We start from the raw sequence: 13,889 nt of genomic DNA, 5'->3' as shown, positions 1-13,889 counted from the left end.
TGTGCAGGAGGCAGCTGGTTGATGTTTCTCTCTCATCAATGTTTCTGACTCTCTATCTCTCTCCCTTTCTCTCTGTAAAGAATCAATGAAAATATATTTTTAAAAAAAAAAGAATCAATGTGTGGTTAATTTGAATTTTATCTGTCAGAATCTCCTGACTGACTGTTGAAGTCACTAAAGAGAATCATGGGTTCTAATGTGTGGTCAATGCCTCAGACTCTGCCTCCTGGAGCTTTCTGGAGCCTGGTCTCTATGCATTCATTAGTCACACTTACTGCCACCAGAGGACAGGGAAGGGAAAGAATGCAGACTCAAATGAGTCCACTTAACTAGTTAGCAGCAACTCACTGTGGTAGAAATTTTAATGACAGTAGAAAATTATCAGATAGTCAGCCACCACCTTGCTTTCCTTCAAGCTGGCCATGATTGTGGGTCAGAGCAATTTTGGGCCATGAAGCTGCCAAGCAGAGCCAGATCCTTCTTGAGATTTTATTCCCTCAAAGTTGCTCCCAAAGTGAAAGCCATGACTGCTCCTGCAGGAGTGCCTGCACATCCTCAAGACCTTGAGTTTACCAAATTACCAAGCGGTTTAGTGATGGCTTCTTTGGAAAACCACGCTCCTCCATCAAGAACTGGTTTGTTTAATAAAGCAGGCAGAAGGTGCGAGGATTCTAACAATTTAGGAACCTCCCATTTGCTTCATCTTGCATTCAGTCTGACTACAAAAGGAGCATCATCTTTCAAGATAACCCCTGGAATTGAAGCCATTGGTGGCAAATTAAGTGTGACTTCAACAAATTAAAACATGGCCTACACTGTGGAATGCCTGCAGGTGACATCAAAATTCTAATGGAGTTCCTGCTCAGTGTCACCGCAGCACCTAAATTTCGTCATTGGGAGGTAGCTGTCCTTTAGTCTCAGCTAAGAATTGACAAACGTGTAGCTTTTCAGAATCCACAGGCTCATATTGAAAATGTGCATTCTACAGATTACCAAAATGTCTTGGCTAATTCCTTGTATTGTCCTGTTTATAAGACTGGGAAAGTGACATCAGATGAATTACATTACTATGTTCAGAACAAGTTTACAAGTGCAAGAATGGCTTTGATTGGACTTGGTGTGATTCACCCTATACTGAAACAAGTTGCCGAATGATTTCTGAATATGAGGGGTGGGCTTGGTTTACCTGGTGCAAAGGCCAGATACCTTGGAGGTGAAATTTGAGAACACAATGGAGACAGTCTTGTCCATGCTCTTTTTTGCAGCAGAAAGTGCTGCCACAGGAAGGGCAGAAGCAAATGCTTTTAGTGTTCTCCAGCATGTCCTCGGTGCTGGGCCACCTGTCAAGAAGGACAGCAATGCCACCAGCCTTCTGTACCAAACTGTTGCCAAGAGGATTCACCAGGCATTTGATGTTTTCGCTTTTTATGCCAGTTACTCAGATTCTCCACTCTTTGGGATTTATACTTTCTCCAAGGCTGCAGCTGCCGAGACTTTATCAAGGCTGCCTACAACCAAGTAAAAGCAATTGATCAAGAAAACCTTTCTAGCACGGATGTCCAGGCTGCCAAGAACAAGCTGAAGGATGGGTACCTAATGTCAGTGGAGTCTTCTGAAGGTTTCCTGGATGAAGGCAGGTCTCAGACTCTTGCTGCTGATTCGTACATGCCACCATCTAGTCTTTCAACCGATTGATTCGGTAGCTGATGCTGATGTCATAAATGCTGCAAAGATGTTTGTTTCTGGCCAGAAGTCAATGGCAGCAAGTGGAAATTTGGGGCATACACCTTTTGTTGATGAGCTGAATACTGAAACACATTGCAAGAAAGAGCTGGATGTTTTCTCAAACCCGAGCAGCAAACGCAGGAATGTCATAAGTCTATACTGTATCATATATTTTTGTTTTCAATGAGGTGAAATACTTTAAAAAGCATAAATGCAGGTAATTGTTCTCAGAGGACCTAAAGTCAATAAAACATTCAAATGTTAAAAAACAAAAAGAAGAAGAAAGAAAAAAAAATGATCAGATGGTGTTCCTCTCTGTTTCCCAATTCCAGAGAAAATCTGGGGTTGATTTTAGTGCCCTACACAGCATCTGGGCCTAGTCACGTACTTAAATGCATAATGATACAAAGTTATATATTTATCAAAAAGAAGTAAACACAGTCAATAGCCAAAAGGAAACTTTATTTTAAAATTTGCCACCTTATAATTTGGACTTTTGTATTTTTAACAGTAGTATCAATTTAAAGACATCTTTGCACCCCCAATCTCAGGAGTGCATCCTTTCTTACAATTACCTACCTTTCCTAACTATAGTCCTCACTCAGTGTCTCACTTCCCTCCTCACTGTCAAGGAACAGAGCAAGTAGTAGATACTCAGAGACTACCAGCTCACAATTTGGCTCATTTGGTAGCTCTAGAGCAGTCACCAAAACCATAGCCCAAGCTTTCAAAGGTGGTCTTATTAGCAGCTCCCATTGGTGTGCTATTATCATCTGTTAAAAAATTATACTTCAGAAGGTTTTTTATAGTATCATAAAGTGGGAAGGGAAAGCACTGAGGTCAGCTTGTAGTGTAGGTAGATTTATTGTTTAAATTTATATCCATCAGACATGAGACACTTTTTTAGCAAGGTACATCAAGCTATTTTTTCTCCAAAATGTCTAACTCAGTTGGTAAAAGAGTGTAGGGGGGGGCGGGGCGGGTATTTTGATCCACTATCTTTAAAAGCAAATCCAAGTCTTTGCCTCATGCAAATGGAATCAAGACAGTAAGAAGGTGTGATACAAAGCATAGTCAGAGACCTCTGCTTAAAAGGACAAGTTTGTCTAAATACCTTGAGACTTCCTGTCCCCTCAACGGGACTGAACTCCTTTCTTCAGCTCCCTTGCTTCCCTATTCCTTTTCTCATACCTGAGGAGTTATGACAGCTGATGAAGAAGAGGTGTGGAAGAACCACAGGGGCCACGGTGATTCGGGAGTACATTGCTGAGCCGCGCCATCAATTTGAAGCTTCTTCCCCAGGTTGGTCATCACAGCCAGGAATCTTGATTTTCTTTACTCTCGCTCATCTCTGAGACTGTCAATGGTTTTACTAAATAGTGTTTAAGACAATTGCAGATCCCTTTAAGGTCAACCTGTTCCTCAATGTCACTTTTTTCTTTTTTTACATTCTATACCAGTCTATAAGGAAAACAAGATACTGACATAAAGAAGAGAAGGTTTAAATGTATTCCCAGTTAATTGCAATATCCGCATATCAAATAACCCTGAAAAAGTGTTACTGTTTTGTCCTGAAACAGTTGTCTAGCTACTAGGTAAGAAAGAAGTACAGCCACAGGGGCTGCTGGAGAAAATTCATTCTGCACAGTTCTCTCCCTCCCCTCTGAACCCTCCCAAGTTTTCCTGAGACCAAACAAACCTAAGGTCTTTGGGATGGAGAACCACTTACTGAGCGAGCATGCAGCAAGTGCAGTTGGAAAGGATGCTGAGGAAACAAAGCCTTAACATGTGCACTTTGTGTCCCAACGCCTGTGAAACTTACCCCTCCACCACAGCCACTGCCCCACCAAAGTCCACGCACACTAGCCATTCCTCCCTGTAGATACCTGCACTGGGGCAAGTGGAGTTTGGGGCTCACATTAAAAACTTATTCTCATTATTTTAAAGCCAGGGATTCCATAAAATACAAGGAACCCATACATAAAAGCAATGAAAAAAATGGCACAGAAATATCTTTTACCAAAAGACACTTGCATATTAGTGGGACAATTTGAAAAAGTCCTGGGTCTAAACTTGACCTACTAAAGAAGTGCGACTTTGGGTCAGCCTCTTCATTTCTCTGAATCCATTTCCCTGAGTAAAAATGCGGTTATGTAAGTAACAGTGTTTTGTATATTTAAGCATCAGGCAAAGTAAAGAGATTTCTATAAAGAAACCCCAGTTAAAGAACCAGGCCATTCAGCTTTTACCTCCATAACCCCATTGCTGGTGTTCCTTTTCAGTCACCCCGTATCAGACACTCCACAATTAATCAGTGTCTCTGTCTTTGCATTCAATTTCTCCTGCAGACTAAGTGCAGTGCCTTGGACTAAACCACAGCAGCACTTGGATTCTGTCCATAACTTCTAGGTACACAGCATATGTGACCTTAGAAGGGAAGAAAAGAGAATGATTACTTTTTTAGATAAAACCATTTAAAATATGCAAAGTTATGCTAAGCTAAGAACTCAGCATCCTTAAGAGATAGCCTGGGGTGGGTAGGAACTGGGAGAAAGGGGTTAAATGGGGGAGAAAATGGGAGACATCTGTAATATCATCAACAATAAAATATTTTAAAAGAGTGATATTCTGTGAGTCAATTAGTCTGTTTTCAAGCTCATTCCATTTGTATCACATTAATAAGGGTAAGAGTCCTCGCAAGCACATTTCCTGTGAGAAAATGAGTGTCATGTCCCTCGATCTGGCTGCAAATTCCTGCCATTCTGCTTCCCAATTAAAGAGACTTTTAGAGGAAAACTAAAATTCTTACAGAGGAACTAAAACATATGTCTGGGTTCAGACTACCCAAGCCTGAGTGGGATAAAAAATACTCTTAATGAAAACTTTTGGAGGATACCAAGGGAGAGATTGACAGCAATACTGTCATTGTAGGGGACTTTAATACCCCACTAACACTACTGGACAAATCCTCTAAACAAAAAATCAGCAAAGAAACATAATTCTAAATGACTCACTAGATAAGATGGAATTAATTGACATCTTCAGAACATTTTACCCCAAAGCCACAGAAAATACATTCCTCTCAAGTGCACAGGGGTCATTTTCAAAGATAGACCACATATTGGGACACAGGCAAAGTCTCTTTAAATTCAAGAAGATAGAAATCATATCAAGTATCTTCTGTAATATCATCAATAAAATATTTTCAAAGGAAATATTCTGTGAGTCAATTAGATGGCATAAAAATAGAAATCAACTACAATAAAGACACTGAAAAAAAATCAAACACCTGGAGGCTAAATAGCATGCTATTGAACAATGCCTGGGTTACCAAAGAGATCAAAGAAGAAATAAAAAGCATCATGACAACAAATGACAATGAAAACAAAACAATCCAAAAATCTATGGGACACAGTGAAAGCAGTCTTGAGAGGAAAGTTCATACCTATTCAGGCCTACCTCCAAAAACAAGGAAAAATGGTAATAAAATATCTAACCCTACAACTGAAAGAGTTAGAAAGAGAGCAACAAGAAAAGCCCAGCGTACTCAGAAGGAAGGAAATAATAAAGTTCAGAGTAGAAATAAATGACATAGAGACCAAAAAAAAAAAACAGTACAAAAGATCAACAAAACCAAGAGCTGGTTCTTTGAAAGGATAAACAAGATTGATGAACTTCTAGCCAGACTCACCAAGAAGCAAAGAGAGAGGACCCAGATAAACAAAATCACAAATGAAAGAGGCGAAATAACAACAGACCCCACAGAAATACAAATGATTATGAAAAAAATACTATGAACAACTCTATTCCAACAAAATGGACAACCTAGTGAAATGGATATATTCTTAGAAAAATACAAGCTCCTAAAACTCAATCAGGAAAAATCAAAAAACCTGAAAAAGCCCAATAACTATTGAAGAAATTGAAGCAGTGATCAAAAATCTTCCAGCAAAAAAAAAAAAGCCCTGGTCTGGATGGCTTTACAGGGGAGTTTTACCAAGTATTCAAAGAAGAACTAAAACCTATCCTCCTCAGACTATTCAAAAAAATTCAAGAGGAAGGCACACTTCCAAGCTCTCTCTATGAAGCCAGCAATACCCTAATCCCAAAACCAGATAAAGACATCACAAAAAAAAGAGAAATACAGGAAAATATCCTTGATGAACATAGATGCTAAAATCCTCAACAAAATTCTGGCAAATTGGATTCAGCATTACATCAGAAAGATCATACACCATGACCAAGTGGGATTTATTCTGGGGATGCAAGGATAGTACAATATCCACAAATCAATAAACGTAATACATCACATAAACAAATTGAGAGACAAAAATCACATAATCATATCAATCGATGCAGAAAAAGCATTTGACAAAATCCAATACCCTTTCTTGATAAAAATTCTCAGCAAAGTGGGAATAGAAGGATCATACCTCAACATAAAAAAAGCCTTATATAACAAACCTACAGCCAACATCATATTCAATGGGCAAAAACTAAACTCATTTCCCTAAGAACAGGAACAAGACAGGGATGCCCACTCTCACAACTCCTGTTCGACATAGTACTGGAAGTTCTAGCCATAGCAATTAGACAAGAAGAAGAAATAAAAGGCATCCAAATTGGAAAAGATGAAGTAAAACTGTCCTTATTCTCAGTTGACATGATAATATCATAGAAAACCCCAAAGTCTCCATCAAAAAACTACTAGACTTAATAAATAAATTTGGCAATGTAGCAGGATACAAAATTAACACCCAGAAATCTATGGTCTTTTTATACACCAATAATGAACTCACAGAAAGAGAAATGAAAAAAAAATCCCATTTACCATTGCACCAAAAAATTTAAGATACTTAGGAATAAACTTAACTAAGCAAGTAAAAGACCTGTACTTGGAAAACTACAGAACATTTAAAAAGGAGATAAAGGAAGACATAAACAAATGGAAGAACATGGATTGGTAGAATCAACATCATTAAAATGTCCATACTACCCAAAGCAATCTACAGATTCAATGCAATCCCCATTAAAATACCAATGGCGTATTTCAAAGATATAGAAAAACTCTCCAAAAATTCATCTGGAATTAAAAAGACCCCAAATAGCCACAGCAATCCTGAGAAAGAAGAACAAAGTTGGAGGGATCACAATACCAGATATCAAGCTGTATTACAGCCATGGTTCTCAAAACTGCCTGGTACTGGCACAAGAACAGACATATAGACCAATGGAACAGAACAGAGAACCCAGAAATTGACCCAAGCCATTATGCTCAATTAATATTTAACAAAGGAGGCAAGAGCATACCATAACGCCAAGACAGACTCTTCAATAAATGGTGCTGGGAAAACTGGACAGATACATGCAAAAAAATGAAATTAGACCACCAACTTACACTATACACAAGAATAAATTCAAGGTGGATAAAAGACTTAAATGCAAGATGTGAAACAATAAAAAATCTTAGGAGAAATTATAGGCAGCAAAATCTCAGACAACTCTCATAGCAATATGTTTAAGGATACATCTCCTAGGGCAGAGAAAACTAAGGAGAAAATAAACAAATGAGACTACATTAAAATTAAACCGTCTATACAGCAAAGGGAACCATCAACAAAATGATAAGAGAGCCCAGGCATGAGAGAATATATATAGTAATGATACATCTGATAAAGGGTTAATATTCAAAATATATAAGGCACTCATACAACTTAATAAAAGGATGACAAACAATCCAATTAAAAAATGGGTAAAGGAAATAAATAGACACTTCTCCAAAGCAGACATACAGATGGCCAAGAGACATATGAAAAAATGATCAAAGTCACTGATCATCAGAGAGATGCAAATTAAAATGATAATGAGGTATCATATCACACCTGTCAGAACGGCTACCATCAACAAATCAACAAATGAGAAGTGCTGGAGAGGATGTGGAGAAAAGGGAACCCGAGTACACTGCTGTTGGGAATGCAGACTGGTGCAGACATTATGGAAAACAGTATGAAGTTTCCTCAAAATATTAAATACGGAACTGCCATTTGACCCAGTGATCCCACTTCTAGGAATATATCCTAAGAAACCCAAAACACCAATCAGAAAGAATATATGTACCCCAATTTACAATAGCTAAGACCTGGAAACAGTCCAAGTGCCCATCAGTAGATGAGTGGATTAAAAAAAAAAAAAAGCTGTGGCACATTTACACCATGGAATACTATGCAGCAGTAAAAAAGAAGGATCTCTTACCCTTTGAGGCAACATGGAGGGACCTGGAGAGTATTATATTAAGTGAAATAACCCAGTCAGAGAAAGACAAGTATCACATGATCTCATTTATATGTGGAATTTAATGAACAAAATAAACTGATGAGCAAAATAGATCTAGAAACATAGAAGCATGGAACAGATGCCAAATCTCAGAGGGAAGGTGATGATGGGTGGGTGGGTGGGAAGTGATCAACCAAAGAGCTTGTATGCATATACACATAATCCATGGACACAGATAATAGGGTGGTGAAGGCCTGGAGCAGGCAGGGGTGGGCTAGAAGGGGTCAATGGGGGACAAAATGGACATATGTAATACTTTTAATAATAAAGATTTTTAATATATATTATTATTATTATTATTATTATTATTGATTTCAGAGAGGAAGGGAGAGGGAGAGATGGAAACATCAATGATGAGAGAGATTCATTGATTGGCTGCCTCCTTCACGTCCCCCACTGGGGATCAAACCCACAGCCCTGGCATGTGCCCTGACCAGGAATCAAAAAATGACCTCCTGGTTCATAGGTCAACGCTCAACCACTGAGCCATTGTGGTGGGACAATAAAGATTTTTAAAAAATAAAAATAAAATGAACACATGTATTACCTGTATAGTAACAAAGTTATCTTTTTGAAGATATCCATGTCATATAAATATGAATGTAAGATTTCAGAAACAAGGCAATGAGCACTTGAAGGAAAGACGGAGCAAGGGTACTGGAGCAGTTGAAATCCGGGACTTAATAGAAGTAGAGTAATGTAACATATGTAGCAAAAGTCCAGCTCAACCACTTGCGATCCTGGCCAACCTCGATCTCTTTTTTTGGTTTCCTCATCTGTAAAATGGGTGAAAAATAATACTACTAACTACCCCACCCTGTTGCTAGAGAGCTAAATGAGTTGATACGGTGTGTGTAAAGTTTCTCAGCTTCAATGAAGTTGGTCATACTAAGCTTTATATGGCTTGCTTATTTAAGATATTTTCTTTTAATGATTCCTGAGATGAATAGGTGAAAAAAATTACTTTCTTATCCTTCTCCCTTAGGGCTGATTCATCTTAATTTCTTTTTTAAAAAATTTCACTTCCTTTCCTTCTCCCCATAAAAGCTCTTTGGGTAGTTTTGCTTTATTGCTAATGGTTTTCTTTATAACTAGATAATCAATTCAACTGAGATTAATTGAGCATGAAGTTGGCAGCATCTGGGAAGCCATCAGAGAGAAGGAGCCAGATCACACTGGAGCCCACCAGCTGTCATCATCTGTGCTCTAGTTCCAGCAGCCTCAGGCACACCTGAGCCTCAGATGGCCAGTGACATGCTCACTGAGTGTGCCACAAAGCAAGAGGAGAGACCGCCTGTGCTCCCCTCTCCCCCAAAGAAATGCTGGGTGGCTGCAGGTGATCCTTGTAAACCCAAAATGCTGAATTTACTTCAATGCTATGCTAACATCTTGCTATAATACTATTTACTAAAATAATAATAATTTAATTTAAAACAGATATGATATAGATCCTATCCAATGGAGTTTCACTAATGAAGTACCAAAAAGCATACATCTTCTTATGAAGCAATATTCAGCATGGACTCTGTCACTCAACACCAAACAAACACACAGCCCAATCAAAAAGTGGGCAGAGGACCTAAAAATACACCTCTCTTAAGAACACATACAAACACCCAATAGATATATGAAAAGATATTCAACCTCACTAGCAATTAAGGAAATGCAAATCAAAACTGCAATGAGTTGTTCATTATATTCCACAAATGAGTGAGATCATGTGATATTTATCTTTCTTTGATTGACTTATTTCGCTTAGTATAATGCTCTCCAGCCCCCGCCTCCACCCCCCACCAAAAGAAAAAAAAACTTCAATGAGATACTAAATCACACCGGTTAAAGTGGCTTTTATCAACAAGACAAGCAATAACAAGTGTTGGAGAGGTTGTGTACCAGTCTATATCCCCACCTCATTCACTGCTGGTGGGAATGTGGACTGGTACAACCACTATGGAAAGTAGTCTGGTGATTCCTCAAAACATTAAGACTAGAGCTACCATACGACCCAGCAATCCCTCTCCTGGATATATATCCAAAATATTCCAAAATATGTATTTTCAAAGATATATGCACCCCTATGTTCATTGCAGCATTATTCATAGTGGCCAAGACATGGAAACAACCACTATTATGCTAAGCGAAATAAGCCAATCAGAAAAAGACAGTATCACATGATCTCACTCATATGTGGAATCTAATGAACAAAATAGAGCCAGAGACATAGAAGCATGGAACAGACTGTTAAATCTGAGGGAAGGTAGTGGTCGGTGGTAGATGGAAAGAGATCAACCAAAGAACTTGTATGCCTATATGCATAACCCATGGACACAGACAATAGGGTGTTGAAGGCCTGGTACAGTGGTGGGGGGAGTAGGCTAGAAGAGGTCAGAGGGGGAAAAAGAGGGAAATATGTAATACTTTCAACAATAAATGTTTTTTAAATTATGTTAATCGCAAAAGAAAAAGTGTCCTGCAATAGAAGACTAGAGGAGAGAAACCAAGATGGCGGCATAGGTAAACACCGGAGTTTGCTGCCTCGAACAACCACTTCAAAAATACAACTAAAAGACTGAACAGACATCACCCAGAACCACAGGAAGGCTGGCTGAGGGGAAATTCTTCAACTAGAAGGAAAGAGAACAGCATACCGAGACTCAGAGGAGGTGCAGTGCGGAAAATACAAAGGTGCGGAGGTGCGCGAGGAGCGGGCTGCTGGCTGAGGGCGCGGTTGTCGTTTTCAATCAGGAGGGAGTCTCAGATTCTGAGCTCCAGTTCTGGGCAAGTCTCTAGGGACCCAGACTCAAATGGGAGAATCGGGACTGTCTGGCATTGGTCGGAACACGAGAGCAGCTTTCTCTCTGAGGTTTGCAGCGGTTGCTGGGACTCTGAGAGGCAGAGCCTCTAGGGACAGGACTGAGAGCAGCCATAACTGCTCCCTCCACAAGCCCTGTTGATCCCGTGCGACCCGCCCCACCCAAGCCCTGCGCAGAGCCATTTGCTGGATAGCCTCAGGCAAAGGCTAGATTAGCACCTCCCCAGAGGACAGAAGTTTTCCCACTGCAGACACAGCTGATTCTCACAGCCAGTTGGCCTGGAGGTCAAATCCCCCTAGTATTAACTACAACAATCAAGGCTTAACTACAACAAAACTGCGCACAAAGACCACTAGGGGGTGCACCAAGAAAGCATAAAAAATGCAGAGACAAAGAAACAGGACAAAATTGTCAATGGAGGATATTGAGTTCAGAACCACACTTTTTAAGGTCCCTCAAGAACTGTCTAGAAGCCGCTGATAAACTTATTGAGATCTACCAGAAATCTAATGAGACCCTCAATGTTGTGATAATGAACCAACTAGAAATTAAGCATACACTGACTGAAATAAAGAATATTATACAGACTCCCAACAGTAGACCAGAGGAGCGCAAGAATCAAGTCAAAGATTTGAAATGCGAAGAAGCGAGAAACACCCAACCGGAAAAGCAAAATGAAAAAAGAATCCGAAAATACGAAGATAGTGTAAGGAGCCTCTGGGACAGCTTCAAACGTACCAACATCAGAATTATAGGGGTACCAGAAGATGAGAGAGAGCAAGATATTGAAAACCTATTTGAAGAAATAATGACAGAAAACTTCCCCTTCCTGGTGAAAGAAATAGACTTACAAGTCCAGGAAGTGCAGAGAACCCCAACAAAAGGAATCCAAAGAGGACCACACCAAGACACATCATAATTAAAATGCCAAGAGCAAAAGACAAAGAGAGAATCTTAAAAGCAGCAAGAGAAAGAAACTCAGTTATCTACAAGGGAATACCCATACGACTGTCAGCTGATTTCTCAACAGAAACTTTGCAGGCCAGAAGGGAGTGGCAAGAAATATTCAAAGTGATGAATAGCAAGAACCTACAACCAAGATTACTTTATCCAGCAAAGCTATCATTCAGAATTGAAGGTCAGATAAAGAGCTTCACAGATAAGGAAAAGCTAAAGGAGTTCATCACCACCAAACCAGTATTATATGAAATGCTGAAAGGTATCCTTTAAGAAGAGGAAGAAGAAGAAAAAGGTAAAGATACAAATTATGAACAACAAATATGCATCTATCAACAAGTGAATCTAAGAATCAAGTGAATAAATAATCTGATGAACAGAATGAACTGTTGATTATAATAGAATCAGGGACATAGAAAAGGAATGGACTGACTATTCTTGGCGGCGGGGGGGAGGGGAAGGGTGTGGGAGATGCGGGAAGAGACTGGACAAAAATCGTGCACCTATGGATGAGGACAGTGGGTGGGGATTGAGGGTGGAGGGTGGGGTAGGAACTGGAAGGAAGGGAGTTATGGGGGGGAAAAAAGAGGAACAAATGTAATAATCTGAACAATAAAGATTTAATAAAAACAAAAAAAAGAAGACTAGATAAAGATGTGGCACACATACGCAATGGAATACTACTTAGCCTTAAAAAAAGATGAAATACTACCATTTGCAACAACTTGAATGGACCTTGAGAACATTATACTAAGTGAAATAAATCACATGAAAAAGCTAAGAACAGTATGATTTCACTCATAAGTGGGGGACATAAAACTGAAATTCATGAATACAAACAGCAGTGTCGTGTTTGCCAGAGGGAAGAGAATGGGGGGTGAAGGGAGTCCGAATATATGGTGACAGGAGATTTGACTTTAGGGTAGTAGGCACACAGTGCAATATACAGATCTTGTAACAGGGAAACCCACACCTGAAACATATACGATCATGCTGTCACCCAATAAATTTAATTTAAAAAGGGAAAAAATAGTACATTAGTAGAGTTTTAGTATAAGATTTCTACTCTGCATTTATTTTCCAGAAGTATCTGTTATCTTTGTTGACAGATAACCATGTGTGATTTGTATATGTGAACAAGTGACATGGATTGTATAGACGATGATGATGATGGTAATTGACATTTCTAGTACTTATGTGCCAGGCTATCTTGTAAGCACTTCACAGCTACTACCTCATTTAATGCTCATAGTCCATGAAGTATGGGTTCCATTATTTCTCTCTATTTTACAGATGAGATAACCAAGCTCAGAGAGGTTAAGTAACACAGCAAATCAGTGGCAAAGCTGGGATTCCAAATCAATAGTGTCTCCATAGTCCTTGCCTTTCTATTACATTGCCTCACATAAGTGTATACGTATACTCTTTTCATACACATACACATCAGCTAATTGCCTTTTTCAATCCAGGGATGCAGGAAGTTCTGCAGCTGACTAACATAAGCTTTTAAAAGCTCTGAAGCCAAGGTCACTTTTAATCAGTCATCAAAGCCCAGGTGTTATATCCTTTGCCCACCCCTTTCCTGAGCAAAAAGGAGTAGAGACATTCTCCCCACCCAAGGTTTTCTCTTCCTTTCCTTCCACATAGGGGTAGTTCAATTCATGTGTGGGGGTGTGGGTGTGGGATGTGTGTGTGTGGGGGGGGGTGTTAATTGTTGAACATTCACAAGTACATATAATATTCCTGATGCTGTACCCACTTTGGTGGTTAATTTAATGTATCACCTTGGCTGGACCACAGAGCCCAGACGTTTAATCAAACATCATTCTGGATATTTCTCTGAAGGTATTTTTGAATGAGATGTAAATTTAAATCATTTTTAAGTAAAGCAAATCGTCGTCCCCAATGTGGTAGGCCTCATCCAATCAGTTGAAGGCCAGAACAGAACAAAAGACTGACCTCCTCCTAGCAAGAGGGAATTTGCCAGCAGACAGCCTTCAGACTTGAACCACAGTATCAGCTCTTCCTGGGTGTCTCAGTCCGTTCAGGCTGCTGTAATGA

General features: G+C 39.5%; 1 pseudogene; it reads left to right on the top strand.

Moving 5' to 3' along the window:
• Positions 1-451: 451 nt before the first annotated feature.
• On the top strand, positions 452-1,912 carry LOC139006247 (cytochrome b-c1 complex subunit 2, mitochondrial pseudogene; annotated as a pseudogene).
• Positions 1,913-13,889: the final 11,977 nt, after the last annotated feature.

This window comes from Myotis yumanensis, unplaced genomic scaffold (assembly GCF_028538775.1).
Source record: "Myotis yumanensis isolate MYYU_CA2020_CCGP unplaced genomic scaffold, mMyoYum1.0.hap1 SCAF_3, whole genome shotgun sequence".
Taxonomy (NCBI): domain Eukaryota; kingdom Metazoa; phylum Chordata; class Mammalia; order Chiroptera; family Vespertilionidae; genus Myotis; species Myotis yumanensis.
This window is presented reverse-complemented; position numbering and strand designations above follow the sequence as displayed.